This window comes from Strix uralensis, chromosome 12 (assembly GCF_047716275.1).
Source record: "Strix uralensis isolate ZFMK-TIS-50842 chromosome 12, bStrUra1, whole genome shotgun sequence".
Taxonomy (NCBI): Eukaryota; Metazoa; Chordata; class Aves; order Strigiformes; family Strigidae; genus Strix; species Strix uralensis.
In genome coordinates this window covers 7746687-7761110 of record NC_133983.1, presented here as the reverse complement: position 1 = coordinate 7761110, position 14424 = coordinate 7746687, and positions in this window count along the sequence as shown.

Below are 14424 nucleotides of genomic sequence, written 5' to 3'. Positions count from 1 at the left end.
TATGATGGGAGAAGAGTCAGATACAGGATTTAGGAACAGCATTTAGGTAGCACATCTCATAAGGTCCAGGGAGAGGTGGCCAAGACCAATAACTGTGTCTGGCTTTGTAGGATATAAAGTATATGAAACTAGCAACCGGATCACTGTGACTTTGCTTGAAATTATGCCTCAGAAGAGTGATGCTGAGACCATGCAGTTTGAGGTTCCTGGGGATGTATTTTTCTCAAGAGAGCTGCAGTGGCTTAATCTACTCAGAAATTTATGCAGAAAGGTGAGAGCCAAGAAGAATGCCAAATTGCCACCCTCTAAACATTATTACAAAGAAAAACTTCTGTAATCTGTTTTTAGGTAAAATCAAATGCTTGAAAGGAAATCTGTAAAGTCAGCTTTGGTCACAAATAGTCCCCTTCTTACCCCAGTATTTTATGAAGACAGTAGTACACACTGACTCTGCCAATGAAAGCCTAATGACAGTCATGAAACCAGCATATAACCATAGATAAAAAGCATGCTGTCAGTAAAGCACATCTTTGGAAACCATCGCAAAATCATGCCTGTGAGAGATGGGCACTGCAGTGTTGATGTGACACTGGGAGAAGGTTAAAAGGGATCTCCTGACTCACTAAGCATGTTGATGCCTTACTACCCTCCAGATGGAGTGAACCAGGAGTGTATTCTGAGCAGGAAGGGATCTGGATCACAACCTGAGATTGCAAATGACCGTGAGTCTTGGCAAAGTTTGGACCTAGACTTCATTATCAAGGTCCAAGCTGAGTTCCAGGAGTATCTGCAACAGAAGATGCTTATTTAGCTTCACAGCGGGGTAAAAAAGCACCTATCCACATAATTACTATGATTATATTCATATATTATAGATATGTTCATATATTATATACTATGATTACATGGAAGTACTATTCACAGAGTTCTTACTAGTTATTGGTATGACTGAAGGTTTCAGTGTCCTAAATTGGAATGTAATTATCTGCTTGAAATCCACAATTGATTGCATTTGTTCACACAATTATGAATATATTTTAACTGGAACTAGTTACCAATTTCTGGTATCCTGCATACCCATAAATAGGTCCATTGGCTTCACATAAAATCAACAATAATCAAGCATGTAAATGACAAAAGGATCAAGTTTTTGTTTTCAGTCTTTTCAAAATAAAAACAAAATGTCAATGGTAGGTATCCAAGCCTCATGTTCAGTTTTGTTTAAAAAAAAAAATAAAATCCTGTCATTCTTCTGCCAAATTCTTAGAATATAATAGTACATGTATATCTGGCTAATGCCTAGACTTTGAACGTGTACATTAGTTAGACTAATTAGGCGAGTTTATGAAAGAATTCTTTGTTTTGCACATTGGATAATATGATTCTGAGCTGTATTTACTCTTGTTACCACTGGGTTGGATGAGTGACGTACTTCTTGCAGCTGTAAAAGGTTTTCTTTATACCAGTTTCACAATGAATTTATGGTGAATGCTGAAATCTGTTATTACTTTTGTATTTATGATAGGCTGAATAATAAACTTACTGATTTCATTTAATGGAAGCTTTTTCCTACCTGTGATTTTTATTCAAAATGTTTTATTTGCAACCTGAAAGAATATCCTAGCGTGTCAGAAAGGTGTATCTGAAGATACTGTTATCACTGTATGTCATACAGTTCTCTGGTACAGCTTGCTAAAGATGATGGCTGAGATTAAATACAACCCACTTGGCAAAGGGCAGATGGCAAACAATTGCATTTGACCTTTGTCAAAGAATGCTCATTCACAACTGCCTCTCATCACGTCCTCCTACATCTTTCCTGAGGGACCAAAAAAAGCATTGGCATGTTCTATGCAACACTAACTGTGAACTGATGCCCTGCGTACTAACATGGTGTGCTCGCTCACTGTCAATCCAAGCCCTGACAGCTACTCTTCCCTGACAAAATTTGTAATAATAACCACATGCCACACTTACAACTTTTACCCAAACTCTTTGCTCTAGAGCCTTTATAACCTGATTAGTAGTAGAAGCACACAAGTCCTATTAAAGAAGAGGTTGGAAAAATAGCACTTAATTATATAAGATTTATAACAATGTTTTCTATTTGACTCAAAGTTGGACTCAGATCTGAACATTCAGAAAACTGGACGTGTGGTTAACTCTAAGATTTTGACATTGGTTATTTTTTTTATTTCCAGCACCCAGTGAGCACCTTTAAATCTCAGCACACAGTTTATGATTGTCTGCTCTATCAACAAACATACAACAAACTAGAAAGTCAAGTAACTGAAACAGCTTTTTAATATTTACCTTTACCAATTATTTTTCTTTGTCAAGTATTTTTTCTTGTCATAAGTAAATACACTGCAAGCACTGCTAGTTCATGAGGATGAAAACATCAGTGTCTCATATAACAGCATGTGAATAGTACAAGTGTGTTAAGAGCACACATGGCCATATTGCCATTTACACCACTGTCATTTTGCTTGGTTATGATGAAATGGACATAAAGGTAATTATTGCCTTCTTTTAAACACCTTTAAAAAAGCTGGAATACAGCAACCACAATCACACACATTACACAAGAGACAGAGATAATTTTTGTTTCTTTTCCTCCAACCCAGTACATAAAACAGTGGTGTCCTGAGACGAAGAAAGATTTTGAAAGAAACTGTTTGAAAGAAGACTTTTTTTATGTGAAATGAACAATCCAAGAGCATTACATGCATTATTTAAACTGACTGGACTCAGAGGAAAATTCTATGTCATTTAATCAGGAAAATGAAGTTGGAAGATCAGATTGTTCATTCCCACAGGTAGCCTTCCCAGGGCTGCCCTGTGGAAAATCCATAGCCAGTCTAACCTATAGGTATGATTCTGAAGCTAGACAACTGCTGAGATGCCTTTAGCAGCCGCAGGACATGGTCTACAGTATGTTGCCAGGAAGGTTGTTTAGGCTGTATTGGATACCATCAGTTCACCTTGCCACAATCCCACAAGATGAGGTTACTAAATAGTACCTACCTAAACACCCAGTCCTACATACTTGTAAGTAAACTCAAGTTACAAGGATATTCCTCCTGCCTTCATCCATTTAACTGAGTGAGGATGCCTTCTCAGAACCAAATCCTAAAGGTAAGGTCATTGTAAAGAATATAAAGTATGTGATAAAGCAGTATAGGGGCTTTTCTTCCTATTACCATGGTCTCCAGAAACCAGAGACTAATACTGAGTTATTTGTGCGGAATTAGTACCTTTCTCATCACATCATCAAAGCCACTGCCAGTTTCATCTCAGACGCCGGAGTCTTTGTCTCTCATAAAGAGTGCGTTTCTATAGCAGCATGTTACCTCCCCTGAACTCCCTCCTTGTTTAGTCTTGCAGTTCCAGGATTTGGCCTCATGGCTTTTCACTGACTCCAGGTAAATTGCCAATCTGGAAATTCTTCCCTTTCCTGCCTGTTTCATAGCCCCACTCACCCCACGAGGTAAATAAGGACTATTCTCAGATGAATGGACAGTGCCTATCCACGGCTATATGGAAAAAAAGAGCATCCTGAAACATGTAACGTTGGACTTGAAGAAATATAAGCTTTTAAAACTTAATGTGGAAATCAGTTTTCTATACAATGTCATACAGAAGCAGAGCAGTCTACCACAAAAGGTAGTATTTTATAGCCTGTTGAATTTCAAAAGCTAGGGCTAATTTTAAGAGTTACTGGGACTCCTCACATGCTAAAGTACTTGGCTGAACTGTGACAAGATGAAAGGAGGTGAAAGTAATAAGCAGCTTGAGGGTGTATATTTGTTTTACTTAGAGGAGTTTTATCATTGACTTTAATGGTGCCAGGCCTATATACCCAAAATTAGACAGTGAGTTAGGTATTTGCATACATTATAGGCTAATAAGCCAGCTTAAAAGTATAATTGTACATAAGAAGCATAGGCAATACCATAGCACCACCAGACTAATTGGTACACCTTTAGCAGATTATGATGGTTTCCTTTATCATTTTGCATCTGTTTCTGCTTCAACAGAGATCTGTATGCCTTACACTAGTCTGATAAGCTTAATTTTAGGTATATTGTTTTCAGCTGTAACAACAGCTGAACTGACAACCAGTAAACTGAGGGCATGTTTTTTTCTTTTCTTTTTTTTTTCTTTTTTCTTCTGTTTTACTCATTCCTTTAATTTACTTATTTATACTTATTTTACAGCTTTGTTCAAATTTGTATCTGTGGCAAGTTTACAGCACACTGTGCTTAACTCTGTAAAGACAGACTGTTCTCTCATATGTAGTAAAGCTTTCCACATTATGCATGTTGTGTTTTATTTCACTGTTTGGAGGACCTTTTATGAAATCAGCAGCTAGACGGAAGGAAATCATTTGCATACTTGGCTCCATACACCTGGAATTCCTTAATTTTAGGGATTAACAAAATGAGTCTAATAAAAAGCATAGGGCCTTGTTAATCAGCTCTGTAAACTCCCTTCATTAGCTGTTACTTGCTGCCAACATGAGTGCACATTTCAGGAAATTTACATTGTGCAGGTCAGTTATTACTATTTTATGAACTGATTTCTAATTTTATGTGACACAGTTTGTGTTTTTAGTGTTCCTAAAAGTTAAATAACTTTTTTTTTTTTAAAGTCTTGGATAGTGTGTGCCCTTGTGCAGCCTCATTCATGACACTTTCCATACATTAGGTCTGTAATAACATTGGTTTACTGAAAATGACAATACAATGTAGTGTCATTAATATAAACACATGTATTTGAGTTGACGGGGAAAACTTTCTTTCAGACTCTAAAATATGGGTTATAAACACTTGAAGTTTGTCATTTTTTTGTTCCCTTTTTAAACCAATGCAGGAAAAGATTTCTAAACTTATTATGAAATCCAGTAATCATAATTACTTTCTCTTACTATATCCTACCAGAGTGAGCATAGCTCATGTTTTCACCGTAGTTCTTCAGTGTAAAGTTACTCCTGATTACCACTTATTCATTCTTTGAAGACCTGATCTGAGTCATATTGAAGCATTTGGAGACATTTTCCCCACTGATTTCAATTGACTTTCATCAGGTCCTTGATTTCAAGGAATATCTGGGAATCTGCTATTTTCTTAGTAATAAAATGATGAGAATCTTAAATATATCAACGTATGCTTGCAGCGATAAAATATCTCCTTCCCTCTTCTCAATTTTTTCTTCCTCAGAAATAAGATTCTGGGGTTTTTTACCCGTTGAATTTGATGCCTGTCCTTCAAGGTTGGAAATCTCCTGTTTCAGTCATGTAACAGCTATAAATAGAAAGTTTTTAGATACATTAACTCTCCGACTAACAGATTACATTTGGACTTTGAACATTCACTGTATCTGTCATGCTGGCTTTACAAATTTGTCTTGACTTCAAGCTAATGCTCTTTCATTTTAGAGTAAAGCAAGTTTAACCAGTGAGGGAAAATGGCCCCATCTCTCTGGTGTAAAAAAGTATGTCCCAAAACCTAGAGTGCCTTGGCCTGAGGATCCGACACATTACAGAGAAATTAATTGTGGAGATTGAACAACAGGAAAATGTGATTTGTGACTAGGATGTACTCATCTCCTGATCGTCCTCCTACCACCTTACCATTATTTTAATGTTTTATTTTATCACATCAAGCACAGAAAAAGTATCTGAAATAGCTTAGAGTTGAAATTTATTAATTACAGAAGTATCTGTAATTAATAAACATTGTTAGAATGCAAAAAAGGAAAAAAAACCCCAAACTTTAAATGCTTAGTCTTAACAGTAGTAAGAATCTGATGGATATTCTGAGAGCAAATCAAGGGACTAACTTCTTCAAATAAATTATTCATTGTGAATTATTCAATTCACTCTAACATTGCTATCTAACTCACAGAGGTGTCATGACAATTACTACGTACAAAGCCAGTCAAGAGATAGAGCATGTGATGAAAATACTAAATATTTTTGCTATATCCAAAACTATTTTTTTTATGTATTTGCAAAAAACCATACAGACAATTTTTCAGAAATTGAAGTTCATGATAATTTCACACTGGTTTTGAGAACTGTCAGACTATATTGAGTCCATAGGCCTTTTTCTTCTGGAAAAATCAGCATACTTTCTTGTGGATTTAAGTTAAAACAATGTGCTAGGTATACTGATGATAAGGTTCTCAAATGTTGGCTCTGTACTAGATGATAACATTACAACAGTTTTACTACACTTTGTTCTTTTTCCCCAACTACTTTTGTGTTATTTGAGGTTTATTTAATCTACTTTACGTGCTTGTACTTTGTACTTCCCTACTTTTCCATTATGAAAAAGATAGCTTCTCAAGAAGTTAGGGAAAAAAACTGAAAAATTTTTGCATTTTTTTGGTAATTCAGGAAGAGAACAATGACTTCTCTGGCAGTAATGTCAGTTATTTGAGGATGTTTCTCCCTTTTGGGAATAAATTTTAGTAATTTTTTGAACAAGTTGAACCTTTTATTTCTGTTTTTCAAGAGAATGCAATTTTTTCTTCAGAACTGAAGAGAAGCTTTTGTGGCTCTGTATTTAGTACTAAGAAGTAATACCATGTAATATTTCTTACAGCTGCAGCTTTGACAAACTATGTTGACTTTTTCAGAATATATATATATTCTATTTCCAAAATAGTGAAAATCAGAATAGAATTACTAAGCTCTAGAGAAAGGTAGATATATACAAACACATATAGAAATAAGAAAATTTTGCCTTCTTAGATAAAATATAGTGAACTTTCAGAAACCAACAAGATACTAACTCTGTGTGAGTAAATTTCCTTGGTACTTGAATTAGAGTACACACTACAGAGAAGAAACAGCTCTTAGAAATCTCTGGCAACTGAAGACACACTGTACAGTGCCTGACCCCATGAAACTGCTCCAAAACTAGTATCTAACTATTTTTTTTTTTTAAATGTAACTAAATTAATGGGTTTAGTATTTTAAGCTACTGAATAAACTGCTTTATGTTGCCACAAAACAGACTGAATAGTGACTCTACATCTGGCCTGACATTAAGAGCATAGTGAATTTTAAAATTATGATAGCATCCATGCAGGGATGAAATAAGAAGCCTGAACTCTTCATCACATGTCCTTGTTTTAAGCTGGTGGCCAATACTGACAACCAGGAGAAGAATATTATTACTTACATTACTATTTAAGAAAGTTTGGCTTCATATTCTTTCCTTCATATATTATCACTTTTCTACTCTGGAGAACTATAAAGATGTCCAAAATATCTAGAGGTCAAGGGAGGATATAAAAAATAGACAGGCTATTTTCAACTGTTTGTCACCTTAACTGTGACTGGAGAAAGCTACACAAAACAGCAACAGGATACCAATCCTCCGTCACTTCACACAGACTCTGATCACACACTATCCATCTGTTTCCATCTTCCCACGTATTTTGTTACCAATGACAAAGCTCAGGGGTAATTTTGGGAAAGGCTGGGGCATTTTCAAAAGCATCTGAGATGCTTCCCTATGTTGCACATTTATTAACCGGCATTACTGCAAAAAAATGCTTCATACTTCCCTTCTGTGTATGTGTACATCTTGATGAATCTCAACTTCACACTTAACTTCCCTTGAAGACAAGTCCAAGGATAAATAAGGAAAAAAAGCAAGAAAGGAAGGAAAACAGTTCCCAAGTTGATAGTCACAGCCACTGGGGTATTAGCTGAAGCAGAGCAAGTAGATAGCACGCTGCTGCTAGTCAGCCTGCTGCTGCAGCTTTGTCTAGTGTCATTGGGTTGCTGTCCAGCTAAAAAAAAATGCTGCCTAAAGAAGAGCATATTGCCAGTGCTGGCTGCCAACCTTAGAACTAGTGATAATCCAAACAGCACAAAGTGCCCATTATCAGTTCCTTCTCTGAACAGCCCATTAAAAACAGCTGTGCAGATAAAAGAACTGGAGAACTTTGTAGCAGAAATTAAGCAGAGAGAGAATGTGGTGATTGGAGCCAGCCACTGCCATTTAATTTCTGTGAAAGAGTGAAAAAAAAAAAAAAAAAAAGAAAAAGGATAAGACTCCAAGTTATGAATGGGAAAGGAAAGTTGTACGCCTGCCTAAAGCACTGAAAACCATTGTGGAAGAGGATTTCCGAAGACAGGAGGTCTTCATTAAGATTTAGGGGCTAATCCTAGAGAATCTCACTGCTGTGAGCTGGCAGTGCAGATGCCAACACCTGAATGACAGCATACAAATACAGATACTATCTTCTCTCCACACACATACACATTCCCACAGAGACACCCACACACGATATTCCCCAGAGTAAATGTCGCTGCTCCACTGCACTGGAGCCACTGGGGAACAAACTAAAATCCTTTCTGTAACAGAAAAACGATTCATGAAAAGTTACATAAAACTGTGGGTACTCTGTTTATCAGGCTGCATCTCCAAAGCAACATGAGGATATATTGGCAACTAGGGGCTCTGGAGCCCCTGGATTGTTTTATGTCTCAGTCCAGCCATAAACAAACACGGTTTGCTCCATGCGAGCCTCAGTTTCGCAGACAATAGAGCTCTCCCTCCTCCGTTACTGAAAGTGCATTCAAATAATTTCAAAAGAATTTACGAGAGCTGCTCTGCTAGACCATGTCCTCTAGCACAGCCTGTCGGAGAGACACAGAGGCATCACAGGCTCGCATCTGCTCAACTCATGCAGCCTCTCATATCTTTTACTCAAAGTCCAAATCATCAATTTTCCTAAAAGATTTTTTTGCCTGGATACTGCAAAGATGAAGGGCAGCTGTCACTAGGGACTGACCTCCTCAAACAAGCACAGTATAGTGGGGGAGGGGGCTTCTGAAGAAAACTTAATTTTGAAGCCATATTGCTGGTATAAAGAGACTCTAGTCTCATTTAAAAGACAATGGTCATTTTGGACTCTGTACCAACTTTTTCTGTACAAGTACTCATCATTGGTATAAATAATAGAAGCAAAGGAATATTTTGTGGTATTATTTCTTCTAAACTGCAGTAATTAATTTTTTTTTTTTTTTTTTTTTTCTGAAGGCAACATCTTTCAACTGAAAAAGACATTTTTTGTCCTATTAATAAAATCGTAAAATAGATTTTTTTGGACTGACTGCCCCCATTTCAAGTATGTGTGGATTTGCTCATAATTCCTTAGGTGTATATGACCAATCTGGTTTACTTCAATTCTATATGCAATTATATAAAAAAAAAAGTCTATGAAAAGACTGCCAAATCTTACAAATATTGTTGAAGTACCACTTAACATTAGTGGTTAGAAAGTTAGAAATCACTTTACCAGCTACTCTAGACACCTACAGAGATTTTTCATGCTAATATTATATCGGAATTTCCCAAAATTCTTGGAAAGCCTATCCATTTCCTCACGATGTGGCTGAACTGGAGGAGCACTGGCATGAGGTGGCTCACACAAGACCTTACAATTCTTTTTTGCAGAAGAGCAAGTTACCACATCGCTCGCTGTGTTCAGAACTGAATGTAAATCTCCTCTTTGATTTAGCTTTCCAAGAAAAACAGAAAGAAATGAAGAGAATTTAGAGGAAAAAGGAGGAAGAAGTGAATAATAATAAATAATCAAATCCAGCTGTTTCAGAGGGGAGACAAGGGAGAAGGCATCTAAGACCACAGTTCTTCCTACTAACATAACTTGGTGTGTAAGTATTTTGAGTGTTAAGATGGCCTAGTGATGTGTGGTAATTGTATATATAGACACTGAAGCATTTTTTTCTTCTCACATCAGGCTTCTCCATTTTAACAAGATCTAAAACATGCACCATCAGGAACTATTGCTTTCTCCATTTTTCAAAGAGCTAATAGATACTAATCATTGACCTCAGACTTGTCATACATCACTAGAAGGATGTTCTCTATAAACAACATGCTGGAGGTCATGTCAATGTCCACTTCCACCTCCTTTGATTTCTGCCCATCTGCAGCTTGCAGGCCAAATAAATCTCGTTAAACAGCATGTGCACAACTCTCTTAAACATTCCAGAGAACAAAGACAAAAGCAACAGTAATGGCCACAGTTATATAAAGCTGCAGCAGTAGCAAAAAAAGTCTACGGGTAGCTTGAGTTTCATAAGCACTGAAAACATAATCTATCACCAAGCAGTGTGCACACTCCATGTGACTACAGCTGGGGCACAATCACAGACGATTTCTGAGCTGATTTGTGGCTCAGTGCTGCAGGATGGTCTCTTCGATCCACCTTTCCCTTTGTGTGCCCCCTCTTCTGCTCTCAGCTGCATGCTCCTGCCTCTCCTCTTGTGCTAGCCAATCTTAGTACCCTTCTGAACAGATTCTACTGATAAACTTTCTAAACTAAACTGTATGGTAAAAAAAAGAGAATAGTTTTATGCCCAGGCAGACGGGCCATCTCAGCAAAGCTAGCAGAGTGAGTAAAAGGAAAGCAGGGAGCTGTAACACTGGGAAAAGGGAGACGGATGGGAGAAAGCTGGACCGCTTTCTTTGGCAGCAACCACCTGTACTGTCTATATGTGTAGTTATCATTCTTTTACAGCCTGGTCACACAGTTAATTTTTACACCTGGAAAAGACAGAGAAGGGACAGATACACACTTCTGAAGAGACAGAGATCCCCACAGGATCCACCAAAGCCCACAGTTGTTACACTGATGAACCCTGACTTCTAGTAAGTTCAAGATACAAATAAGCAGAGGAAAGAGGCAGTGAATATGCACTGGTTTACTAGGGATGTGCTTGAACCAAAGGGAGGTAAAGAAATAGAGCCCCAGTAGCTCTGGTTTGCACTTCTGAAATTGCTAAACTGATTGGTTTTAAAATAGTAAAGCTATTTTGATTAGTTACTTCAAATCCTAGAAATTTGCATTATTCTACTACCAAAGTTTGCATCCCTTTAAACTGTTCTGCTTTATCTTGACTTAGTGGCAATGGAAAATTGCCACATACAAAGGTATTCCAATGGTTAATTAACATTCATACTGAAAAAGTGCATCCAATTTTTCCTCTGATTTTAACTTCAACTAAGCTTCAACTTCTAACTGTTTTGCCTTGTTACCCTTTCTTTTTATTAAAGCAGCACTTCCGAATGTGAAATCTTCTCCCTAGGAAGATAATTATACACCCCAATCCAGTCGCTAGTTAACCTTTTCTTCACAATAAGCAGAACAGACTTTGTTTCTCAGGTAACACTGGTTTTCTAGACCTTGAATCATTCTTTTGGTTTTTCTCTTAAGCTTCTCCAATTTTACTATATTCTTCTCAGAAAATTCTGAAGTATCTTTTTGTCAGCTTTGAAGCAATGAAGTTCAGCCCATGCTCAGCTGCTGCAGTCATTCCTTTCTTGCCTTCAGCTCGTAAAAAATCACGGGCACTCCATCCTTAGTTTTTTTTTAAAGTTTTAAAAGTCCTCCTTTACATGAATTCCAATAGCTCTTCATTTGCATTAGTTTTCAAAAATCTTGGAGTTCAGCTATCCCATCACAATGCTTAAGAGATTGAAACTGAAAGCTATCAGTCTGCTTTAGTGCACTTTGATGAATTTCCCAGAACCAATAGACTGTTTCCAAAATTAAACTACCCAGTGTAAGTGGCAGGAGTTCCTGCTTTCATGCTGCTGCCTTACGGAACAGTCGTCCCTTGGAATCGCAGCTGGACAAACTTTGCTCACAAGTTTTAATTCTGTCAATGCTACAAATTGCTAAGGCTGTTTACTTTTGGATGTAAAATTGATGGAAAACATCTTTTTAAAAATTTCTTTTGCCTCACTTTTGATGACTTACGGAGATACCATCTAATAAAATAGAACTTAATTAATGGCTAACAGCTCTCTGAACTATACTGCATTAGTGCGAGATGCTGTAGGGAATCTGAACTGAATGCAAGAATTATATTCAGAAAAGATTCCATCTGGCAACAGTTGCATCTGTCCATGTTCATTTTAAAGGACAGGGAATAGTGACAGTTGTATACCAAATTATTTAATATTCAGTACTATGTTAATTCCCAAGCAAAAAAATGGATGCAGAACACTATGAAACCGAAAGAAAAGGGAAAGATACTTGTGGATTAAAAAAACCCAACCAAAACACAACAAAAAAACCTTGTTTATTTTCTATGGAAGAATAAAATTGATTTTGTTTGTAAAGCTACGACCATATGCCAGGCCTTTAGGGCACAGTGTGAGTAAAGACTAACGTCTTCTGGTTTTGCTCTACTCCAACTTTATTCTGAAATATGCAGTCAAGACCTCCCTCCCATTGTTCTCCTTCTATTGTATATAACTTCCACTTCTCAGTTTCGCATGAGCAAAAGAATTGTTTAAAATATATATACCACCAGTTCTGGATAGTCCTTTTCAACTGTCCTCTGCTCTTACTATCACAGTTTAAGGCATGAGAGAAGAGCATTGTAAGGTGCCCCATATGAACTATACGATCCATTTAGTTAATTGATTTATTCCTGTCCTTATGGACAGCCATCACAATGGGATACGTTAACATGGTTTACACTGCTCAGATATAAACAAACCAAGCCAGTACACTACCATTGCGGTGGTAACCTGCAGAGCCCCAGGAACAAACAAACTGAAAACCTGGAGCTCAAGGTTCAACCGCCAAGTAGTCATACCTGTTTAGATCAGCAGCAAAAGAAGCAGTCTGGTCAAAATTTCAACTTTCAACCAACTACGTACACTAAACTTTGACAAAAGAAGAATGATAAAAAGTTTGAAAAAGTGTGGCATTACCCATTCTTTACTTTTTTTCTAACTGCTTACAAACAGAGCCTGCTGTCAGCAAGAGGCCAAGGCAAAGCCACGCTGAATGCGCCGAAGCCCAAGATCTGTCAGATCACGTCAATGCTGCCTCGAGCTTTGGCTGAGGTAGGCAGCTGCACTCTGCCTTGGGCAGAGCTTCGTGGCAGCATTTACATTTCAGTCCCTCCTAGTTCAGGGAGCATCAACAGGTTCCCAGCACTCTAGGTCAATATTACACAAATGTGGAATTCGTAAATATATTCTTCAAAGCTGACTTTGGGAGTATTTGAGCTGACATCCTCTTACTGCATCCTTATTAGCGAGGACAGAAAATGGCGCCAAATAAACACTGGAGGTGGACTTTGTCACATTGTTAATGCTCTGCCATTAATCCTGATGTTTGGTTCGACAATCAACCTTCTCTTTGGTGATGGTTGTCTTTGAAGGTTGCTCTCAGTCTTTGAAAATGCTAATTGTCAAGCCAACATTTACAGAGGAAGTTGTAAAATGAGAGGTTATTATCTACTGCCCTTGCTCTGATGATAGAAAGAGGCCACATAGAATAGTTTTCTATTAAAAGCTTCATACATCTTCGTGGACGGTGGCAAGCACAAACAGATTAAAGAGCTAGCCTGAAAAAGAGCATGGGATGGACAAGCACAACAGAGGCTCCGCAGCCTGCGCTTCATCTAGCTGGGAAGATATCCACTCTTGATTTCAAATGATGGAGAATCAGCATTTGAAAACACCACTTTAGATTGTCTAGTGGTTAATTAATCTTGATGTTAGGCTTGTATATTATTTTTGATTCAAGTTTCTTTAACTCTCAAACTTCTTTATGCACTGTCACTTAACTAAAGGACGTTTTAACCATTTGTTTCCTTTTTCCTCCTGTGATTAAATTGTCTTTAGCACTCTTTTAGGGGATTTAAATACACTGAATTCCTTAAGTCTCACTGTGGATTTGTTTTCAAGATCTTGAACTAATTTTTATGGCTTTTTCTGAGTTTTGTCCTTCTTATTAATAGAAAAACTAAAAAAAAAATTTATTAATACTTCATATATAGGTAATAGTATTTCTTTCTTCTACACAGCGAACTCGTTTCATTTTCATGCTCTTCTGGACGTTTATGTCAATTCTTTCCAAGACCCTTTAAATAGCCCAGCAACTACCGATTTTCACTATGTGATTTCTTCAGTTAGGAAGGTGTAATTGTGATGCTGAATCTTTCAGAGCTGTTGTGCACAGTGAACAAACAGTAGTTGCCACAGCACCTATAGCCAATACAGCTCTGACTCATATACAGCCCAGCTTGTACAGAGTTTCAGTTTGCAGTTACTGCAAATGATTTCCTTATCATTTGTTGCCATTAAGACATAGAATGTATTTGATACATAGTCTGGCTAGCTGTGATCGACTGCAGCAAATGCAGAAACTAAACTGAGCACACAAAGGGGAATCAACCCATACCAAGACTGGATTTAGGTAAGCAGACCCTGAAGTTTGTGTGACAAAACCAATCCTTGCTTCAGCAAGCAGAAACTCAGCACCAACAGAATCTGCAAATATATTGTTAAGAGGACTGCTTTTTATCTAACACTTGCCTCAGTACATGATATTGTGATTGTAGGTGTGGTT